This window comes from Artibeus jamaicensis, unplaced genomic scaffold, assembly GCF_021234435.1.
Source record: "Artibeus jamaicensis isolate MK-2021 breed Jamaican fruit bat unplaced genomic scaffold, CSHL_Jam_final scaffold_1019, whole genome shotgun sequence".
In the NCBI taxonomy this organism is placed as follows: Eukaryota; Metazoa; Chordata; class Mammalia; order Chiroptera; family Phyllostomidae; genus Artibeus; species Artibeus jamaicensis.
Genome location: NW_026522025.1, coordinates 30349641 through 30359315, shown reverse-complemented (window position 1 = coordinate 30359315; position 9675 = coordinate 30349641). Strand labels below are relative to the sequence as shown.

The 9675-nt window shown below is 46.5% G+C and overlaps 1 protein-coding gene across 1 annotated transcript in view; it reads left to right on the top strand.

Annotated features, from left to right (window-relative positions):
- The first annotated feature begins 4214 nt into the window (after positions 1 to 4214).
- The window catches only part of LPAR3 (lysophosphatidic acid receptor 3), a 69770-nt gene continuing 64309 nt past the window's right edge, over positions 4215 to 9675 (top strand). Inside the window, exon 1 of the mRNA XM_037163958.2 lies at positions 4215 to 4295. The gene's annotated coding sequence lies outside the window, so the exon portion shown is untranslated. The remainder of the gene's footprint in view (positions 4296 to 9675) is intronic.

The window sequence follows — 9675 nt, the reverse complement described above, 5'->3', positions numbered from 1 at the left end:
AAATATTGTGTTTCCTCAAAAACAAAAACAAAAATGAACTAAGCAAACAACTGGAACAGGAACAGAATCACAGATATGGAGGGTTATCAGTGGAGGGGGGAAGTAGGAGCAAAGGTACAGGGAATAAGAAGCATAAATGGTCGGTACAAAATAGACAGGGGAAGTTAAGAATAGTGTGGGAAATGGAGAAGCCAGAGAATTTCTATGTATGACCCATGGACATGAACTAAGTTGGGGCGAGAGGAATGTGGGTGGGAGGGCAGTGCAGAGCGAAGGGGAATAAAGGGGAGAAAAAAATGGAATAACTATAGTAGCATAATCAGTAAAATATATTTTAAAATAAAAAAAGGAAATATATATTGTGTTTTCTACATGGCTCCCAGTGAGTGATGGGGGGCAGGTGTTCATCTTCTACCTATTGTATACTGCAAATAGTTTTCTCCGCTAGTTGTTAGTTTGACTATTTATAATAAATTTACAGGATTATTTTATATGCAGAAATATCTAATTTGCATACAGTCAAGTTAATTAGTATTTTCTGTGGTTTCTCCCCTTGCTCTTATGTTTAAAAACATTCACCCCAAACTTCAAATCAAATAAATATTAATCTTTACTTTCTTCTAATTCTTTTATGGTTCTTTAAAAAAAAACAACACTTTAATGCATATGAAAATTACTTTAGTAAGCATCCAACCTTATTTCTCCCCAAAAGTCTATGAATAAGATCAGGGCCACTAACTAAATAAGCCTTCCCTTTCCTGCTTATTTAAGATGTCAGCTTCTTTAAGTATAAACATTTTTATATTTATGATATGTATATAAGGCAGCTCTTCTGGTGTTATGTTTCATCTAGTTTTGCACCATCATTTCGTCTTAATTATTAATTAAATTCACTATATAATGTATCATCCAAACTAGGCTGCTTTTGCAAGTGAATTATGCCTGGATGACAAGCATAGGTCTGGGCCCTGGGGTACCCTAGTTATTATGGGTTTATGATAAATTTTCATATCTGCTAGAATAAGCGTTCCATCATGACTTTTTTCAAAATTTGTCACTCTTTTCTAAAAAATATGCAGAATTAAGCGGCGATGGGATGAATGTGCAGGAAGTATTTTTAAAAGACTCACAGATGTCATGTAAAAATGGTTTGTTCAATTTAAATGAAATTAAGTTGATTTTGATTTTTGATTTTTTGGTCTTTGTTGACTCTCTCTGTGACTTCTTGTTGCTTTTCACTTGAAGGTACATGCAGTTGAGAGAGACACTATGGGCCGTCAGCTGGCCTAATGCCATCTCTCTTTTTCTTTGATTTCTGTAGTTAACCTTTTGCTCAGTTTCTCCTCGGAACCTTCCAGCTGACTGTTACTTCAGGTACCACTTACATCTCTCACTCCATAGCTACCATTCCACTTCCTCATATTCTTCACCTGCCGTAGTCATCCTTACGGCTAATTAGTACAGAAGGATGGGATGTAAGTGAAGTGAAGTTGTGTTACACTTCACTTCAGATATTTCAGTTCAGTTATTCATAAAGTTATGAATGCAAAATCTATGAATTCCTGTCCATTTGATCAGAGGTCCATGCCAAGTTGGAGGTAGAGAAACATGGGCCTCTTTCCATAAATCCAGGAAAGAAGTTGGCTGGAGTCCCACGTAGCTTCTCACTGTGGCAGGAGGCAGGCCTGGTTTTAATTTAATTACTTTATTTATTTTGCAGCATTTATTCTCTGCCAAGTAAAATGCTGGCTGACACAGGGTCTCCAAGGCCATCATAATTCTTCCCCACCGAGCATTCTGAAATGCTCCTTTTGTCCATTATAGAAACAATGTTATAAATCTCTGTGTCTCCAGGAACATAAAACACAACACCATATACAGGGAACTGATCCGCAAATGTCTGTTGAAAAAGTTTTGAATGACGTTCCAGATGGTGGTCTTTAAAACAAAGTATACCCTCAGGCTTTGTGTCTGCCATTTCTGATATTAATTTTGAACTTGGTTTTACTAATAAAACATTTTGGTAGAGCCTGGCTGGTGTGGCTTAGTGGATTGAGTGCTGGCCTGAGAACCAAAGAGTTGCCAGTTCAATTTCCAGTCAGGGCACATGCCCGGGTTGTGGGCCAGGTTCCCAGTGGGGGACGCGTGAGAGGCAACCGCACATTGATGTTTCCCTCTTTTTCTTACTCCCTTCCCATTTCACTACAAATAAATAAATAAAAACTTTAAAAATAAAACCATTTTGGTAGAGAACTGAGACACCACACCCCTACAAGGACTCAAAGAAGGTTCTGGTGGATAATCCTTGGGCGTCTTTCTAAAAACTAGGACTTGAGCCCACAGCCTTATTTGTACTTATCCTTCGCCTCTCCTCTCTCCTTTCCTATCCTTGGCTGCAGTTCTCTCTGTATGTGAGTTGGGCGGTCTCCTTGCCATCTTCTCTTTGCATCTTTTCTCTAGATCACTTCCTGGCCGTCCGCTCAGATATGACCCACATCTACATGAAGTATCTTTTTCTTTTTGCAGCACAGCTTCCCATATTCCCTTCTCCTTTCTTTCTTTTCTCCTTTTCTTTTTATTTATTTACTTAGGATTTATATGTGAAAGGCAGTCACATCTGGCTTCACAGACTCCCGGTTCTACTTTACAATGGCCAGGTTCAGGAAGTTCCCAAGTTATGATAATGTGTTTCCAAACTGCCTTTGCTAGTAAGTTGTTTGGAACTTGGAACAAATTTTTCCAGCAAAAGCAGTCCCTGATGAGTGTTTGTAGTTCCCAGTCCAGCCCACAACAACTTACTCAACATACTACACATTTGTTGAGTCAAGCATTTGCTAAGTGCTGGTGGTTGAGAATTTTTTTCTGTTACCAGGTTGCCCTTCAGCATCGAGTGCTATTTCAGTTGAGCTGTTCACTCCCCTGACCTCGTTCTCATATGTCATCTGCAAGGTTTTTGCTTGTTCTGGTAAACATGATCTTTCTGTGGTACCAGCTTTGCACGTTGTAGTCCTCTGTACACAGTTCATCTGTAAGGCACCACAGTCATTTTCTGAACACTCAGGTGAGGCAACAGTAATTGTCCAACGTTGATCACCATTTAGGCACATCATTATGACGGTCTGAGCACACCAGGCTGTCCTGGCCTATGGCACGAGGTCCACTGCATAAGGAATACAACATCATTAAAACACGATCTTCAGAGAGAGCAGGATTTTTTTGATCATAGGGGGCAGACCATCATTCAGGTCATTTCCTGGAATAAGGTTCCTAGCCGGCATACAAAAGTTGAGTGAATGAATGAACAGCAAAGGGTTACAGGCAGTCACATGTACTCAGTGTTTCCTACGGTTCTGAAGCATGAGGACTTCACAGCACAGTATTTCCCTTCTGCGTGGTCACCGGGCCCAACTTTGAGCATGTCTGTGACCTCATTTTGCTCTGCAGAGTTCAGAGAGAACAGTCTCCATGACATTGTTTTATTTTACATCTATCTCCTTTGCCAAAGGTGGGTCAGTGGAGGCTTTATATTTCAGCTTTGAAAAACTACCCCAGGAGGCCAGGAAGCCTCTCATAATTTAAAATATTTTTTGTTTCCTGTTTCAATCAAAAGGTGCCGGGTTATGCACCTTTCGGTAGCAGACTAGATATACGCGATCATCCTTTAGACTCTGGGGCTGCCTGCACCCTCGGGTAGCTTTGCGTTCAAATTTTACAACAAACGTTTGTCCTGGCAGTGAGCCTACTTCCCGCAGGGGTGGAGGGTGGATGGGCATGGGCTGTACTTCCATGCAGCCTTTTCAAAAGAATCTGAGGGATGGAGAAGGACAGCGCTTAGTACGGAACTCCCAGGTACGGTTCTGTAAGGCCTGCGGACGCTAGGGTCCTTTAGTTGGCTCCTCATCCTCCTTCTGGAGGACCACCCAACCTGAGGGCCATTCCCAGGCAGGAGAACATCTGCAGAAAAACCCAACCGTGGCGCGCCGGTGGGGGGCGCTCTCCCGTGGGAACTGTCAGACGCCTTGGGCAGGGCGGGGCAGGGAGGGGCAGGGCGGTGGTGCGGCCCCTCCGCCCCCTCAGCTCCACCCCTAGCTCGGCCAAACTTTCCCTGGACTCCAGACGCGTTGCAGCGGCTGCTGGAAAGTAGGCACGCCGCCGCCACCCGCCGTCGTCCTCCGCTGCTCCTCGCGCCCGGCGGGAGCCGGGCACCTGGTCGCCCCGTCGGGCAGGTCCCGAGGGCATGCGGCAGCCGCAGGGGCCCCGGTTCCCGGGCTCGGCGGCGCGGGCGAGCGTGAGCGGTGAGTGGAGCGCCAGGCACCGGGAGGGTTCCCGGGGCCGCAGACGCCCGGGGCGCGCGTGGGGAGGCCGGTCCGCTGGGGCCTCCGCAGGGTCCAGCTTTTCGGGGTTGCCTGACTTCTAGCCCTGGACCCAGATTCACTCCAAGCACCTGGGACAGGACCCTCCGGGCTGAGTGTAGCGCACCTTGCCCTTTCCCACTTTTTCCCCCGAAGAGTGAAAAGCAATCGGGATGCCAAAGCCGCTTTGCGTCCGCGCCCGCTGGGGGCTGGTGGGCTGAGCGCCGGGAGCGCCGAGAGCGCCTCGAGGCTCCGCTCTGCTTTTGCACAGGTGCTTCTTTTCTAAACTGTCTTCCTGCCGTCAATGAGAAAAACAGGTTTTCCCCGCGGAGCTCGGGGATGTAACCTGTACTCCTGGTACAATGGTATGTCTCGGAACAGCACGAACCATGCAAGGCATCAAAAAATTCGGGGAATAGTTATTATTAACTAGTAACACTGTTGGGAGGTTGTGCTTTGTGAGTTAAGTGAAGGCCCCGTGGCAGACAAAAGTGCTTTGTTCTGTAGCAATGTTACTTTATTGCTTTCCCTCAGCAGGCTGCAACTACCCAAAATTGCTCAGAAATTTCTCATGCATGTAATTTGAGGAGTGATCGTGTGACTGTGAGTATTGGAAACAATTTAACCTTAGGGTAATCATTAAAATGGTCCTCCAAAGTATGTGTAGGTCAGTTTTTGAGTACCTGGTTTCCACGATATGGCCCCCTCCCATAATTATTTGTTGTCGTTACAACACATTTACCTCCTCCCCCCTGCCACCCAGCATATATTACCTGGTGTGGGAATGTTACTTTAGAGGCTAAGGGATGCCTAACCTCTCACCGTTCCGCCTTGGGTTTTGTTTTTTGTAAGTTGGAGAATAAAGTAAATGTTCACCACAAACAGCTGGGCTCTTTATAAGCAGGTTATTATTCCATGCACTGCCCTGCATTTCATCAGTGCACGAACTTCTGTATTGCTGGGTTGTCAGTAGTTGCTATCCCTGCTTCCTAGGAGACATTGGATCTACTTCTGTGTGGTCCCAGTGCAGTAAGTAGAATTTTCCTCCCCCATCCCTGCCCCTGCAGAAGTGATACAGTTAGAAACGTACAACCTTGGCTCTGTTCTGCTTGTCTAAACAAACTGGGCTACCCAGCAAGCACACCCTGCCAGTGAGGCTTATGTGTCTGAGATAAGCTTCCAGAGTTGTCTTTCGTGCCTTGAGGGTGGGACCCACTGTCATGACCACAGTGCCTGGACCAACTGGACTTAACTTGCATCGATGGTCACTGCCACATAACCGGAAAAATAGATCATTTAGGTACATTTTTCTTGTTTTATATTTTTTGTCTTTAGAATTCAAAACTAGGTAATTTTGCTTTAACTACAAATGACACACCCTCTTTTCTAAATCTGACAAATGCATACAATCAACTACCAGACTCTTAGATCAGATCTGTTTTAGGTATCTGGCTGTTTTACAAGACGTTTGCTAGAACAGATCACTGTTTTCTATAAATGAAGACTGAAAAGACAGCACTAAAATACGGGATAGTAGTGTTTTGTGTATGTTCATCAGAACCTGTTTGAGAGTCTACAACATGTTCATTCTCTCATTTTTCTAAAACACACACACACTCAGGAACAAATGTGCACACAGCATTGTAGGCACAGGCTCTCAAAGTCATGTCCACGTGCCTGAGGCTGGCTGCTTCTCCCAGGTTTTCCATCTTCCTGCTGAGGAGCAGAAATCCACCATAACTTCAGCCCAACCTCTTATTTCTTTGGGCTAGGGCAAGAAGAATCGCTGTAACCCAAATGGGAATTACTATAGCTTAAATTACCCATTAGCCATTCTCCTGGGAGTATACATTAGTTCAAAATGCTTTCTGGCCTGTGATTATACCCAACAGGGTGGTTAAGTCTGATTGCAAGCTTCTAAACGGCAGAGTCCAGGCCCAGGGCATTAGGAATGTGGTACGAAGAGAAGAGCGGAGCTTTGCAGTCAGACCGGCCTTCATTCCAGGCCAGCCTTTGTGACCTCAGGTGCATTGCTTTGCCTTGCTAAGCCTTCATTTCCTTGTCTGCAAAAATGTAGTTTATATCCACCTCCCAAGATTAAAAGAGAAAAGCACTTAGTATGGTCTCCAATAGACAGGAAGTGCTCCTTAAATGCCGGTTACCTTCTCTTCTAGATGAACATTTAAGTATTGACATTTCTGGAACCATGGCTGCAGGTGTACATTGTTCCAGCAAAAAGACAGGTCCCCAAGCTGTAGGGGACTTCGGGAAGTTCTGCACACTCTCCTTACTCGCTTCCCTCTTTCCTGGCAGTGGTCCTTTTGCTCTTTTCCCCCATCATCCCTCCTGCATCCCTCCTGCATCATCCCACTGAGCCGCCTCCTGTCTGGCCTTGCTGATCCTTTGTCCCCAGTACTGGGTTCTGTGTGTGTGTGAAGGAGTCCCCTGGAACTTGGTCCCACAGCGGATGGAAAGCCCTGGAGCCTGTGCTTTTATAATGCTGGGTTAGAGAGGTGGTCGGAGTACAGGTTCTAATCCCAGCCCCACTTCTGTGAGTTCTCGTGCCCTTGAATAAATCATTTGTCATCCTCAAGTCAGTTCTCTCATGTACACAATGGGGGTAATAATTGCTTTTCTACCTACCTGTGTGGACTGTTCTTGGGTCCCAATAAGTTATGTATGAGAAGGAGCTTTGTACCCTGTGAGGGCTGTACAGGCATTGGAATTGAAGATGCAGGACCCCCAGAGGCGGGGCACCCAGGCGGGGGCTGTATGGGGTGGTAGGACTTCCCTGTGGGTGCCGGGTGTGCCGAGTGCACATGGCTGCAGTCCTCTGATGTCGAGGAGACATCAAGGAGGAAATCCTGCCAAAGGTTCAGAAACCGCTCTGTGGGGAATACAAGAGGAAGATAAGTATCAGGACTGAGATTATCCAATACTGTGTAATAGAAGACACAGGGCAAAGTTCCAAAGAAGCTTTATTTCCTTCTTAGAATTACCTGTACTGTCTGCTCATCCCAGGTTTCGGGGACAAAAACCAAGAGTGAGCTAATCGGCCAGTATGTCCGAGGAGAGTGTCGATGGCAGTGCTCAGACATTGAGGAGGGGAGCCCCAGGCCGGCCTCCTGCCCGGTGCCTCCGGCTAACTGGGGCCTCTGCCGTTCACTCTGCAGAACACTAAACTGACTCAAGGCATTTCCCCTCTCAAACAGTTAAGCTAATTATTTCATTTGATCCGAAAGGCATGTGTTGCTGTCTGTCTGACCTGCCTGGTGAGCCAGGTGAGTAGGAGCCAGCCAGAGGAGGGTTCTGATTTCCTGGGTTGTCTCCACCCCCTCTTCACTCCCCAGGCTGATCTCCTCCTCATTCCTCCTGACCAGGCCTCTGCAGTGCCTGGCGCCCAGCTCCTGTCCTGCCTGCCTGCTGCCTTGAACGCCTCCCTCACCTGTTTCCCAGTACCGTCCGAGCCCCATGGACCTTGCCTCTTCTCAGATGTGAATCGTTCACACACCTCAGGCTGGGCCAGGCTGGGTGTCACTCTGGAAATCAGCCCACCCAGTACAGCCTACCTTACCCCTTCCGAAGGACATTTGTCAGCCCTCCTAGTTCCCTCACCAGCTAGTCCTATGCCTTCATTGTTTCTGGGACATTAGGTGGCAGGTTTTACTTGCCTTGGCCTTGACTCAGCCATGTGCAAATTCAGTGGTATCATCAAGGGATGGCTTTCAGGTGGCAGGACTGGGTTGGAGGGCACTTTAGCCCTTCCATAAGCTGTACCAGTTTGCCCAAAGGCCCTCCCAACATGAGGTCTACATTAAAGCACTGTGCTTGCTTTGTTACTGCAGCTTGAAGGCAGCCCCCTCGGGTCTGAGCCTTCCCCTCAGAGTGCCCTGAAGCCCCTCCTCTGCAGAGATTCTGGAGCTGCCCCAAGATAAACTCAGACTAGGTAGCTCAGAGGTGCACTGTGGAGTCAGTCGGAGTCTTTCACGCCCCAAAGAGAGCTAGACATGCAAAGGTAGGTGCAGAGTCCTTTGTCATAATTAGTCATTGAAGGGATCGGGTATAGAAAATCACTGTATTAGTTACCTCCTTGCCCTGGTTGATTTGTAATAGGTCAGTTCTTTGAATGGGGACTTTCCCCCCCATTGGACTAAACTGTAGCATGGATCTAACAAAGGGAAAATAAGTATAATCCATTTCTATTTCCCCATGGCATTTAGATTCGTCAGCATTTGCCAAAGAAACAGAACCAATAAAATATATATGTTATTTATGTATAGCTATGTTAAACATATTATAGATGTTATTTATATATAAATATGTTATATATAGAGAGAGAGAGACAAGAGAGAAAGAGAGAGATTGATTTATTTTAGAAATTTGCTCTAGAGATCAGGGAGGCCAAGAATTCCCACAATCTGCCATCTGCAAGCTGGAGAACCAGGAAAGCTGGTGATGTAGTTTGGTCTGAGTCTGAAGGCCTGAGAACCAGGAGCACAGATGTCCAAGGGAAGGAGAAGACCTACATCGCAGCTCAAGCAACATGGCAAATTTGCCCTTCTCCCTTTTCATTCTACTCAGGCCCTCAGTGTTTCACAGGAGGCCACCCACATTGGCCAGGGTGCTCCTCTCTACTGAGTCTGCTGATTCAGTTGCTAATCTCTTCCTTGAACACCCTGAGGCACACCCAGACAATGTCCTACCGGCTGTCTGGGTATCCCTTAACCCAGTCAAGTTGGCACATACCATTAATCATTGCATGACTGAATCAGGAAACTGAACCTATGGTACCACACTACCGTCCAATCCACAGAGCCCATTCATATCCCATCAGTTTTCCCCCCAAATGCCTTTTTCCCTGTCTGACCTGGATCCATGTTAAGTTTGTCATGCCTCTCATGTCTCTCCTGGAGCAGTTCCTCAGACCGTCCCTGTTCCCGAAGTCCCTGCAGTTGCGCAGGTCTTTGCTTACAGCTCTTACAGCTGTAGGATGACGCAACCTGAATCCAGCAGGTATTTCTTCAGAACCAGACTCACGCCATGTGCTCTTGGCAGAAATATGTACTCTGCTCTTCTCAGCAGGTAACATTAGAGTCCAAAGCACCAATCTGTCCCACCACTGGAGTACTGGCCTCGGCTGCCTGGCTGTGTTGGTGTCTGCCACATTGTCCCACCTGAAAGTCACCATTTTGCCCCTGGAAAGGTATACCAAAAAATTTGTAGGAAAGTATTCTAAGGTTACGCTGACAGCCTGCTCCTCATTAAACCTCTATCTACAGCCTTATCATATTGATGACTTATGCCTGAGTCAGCCACCTCTCTG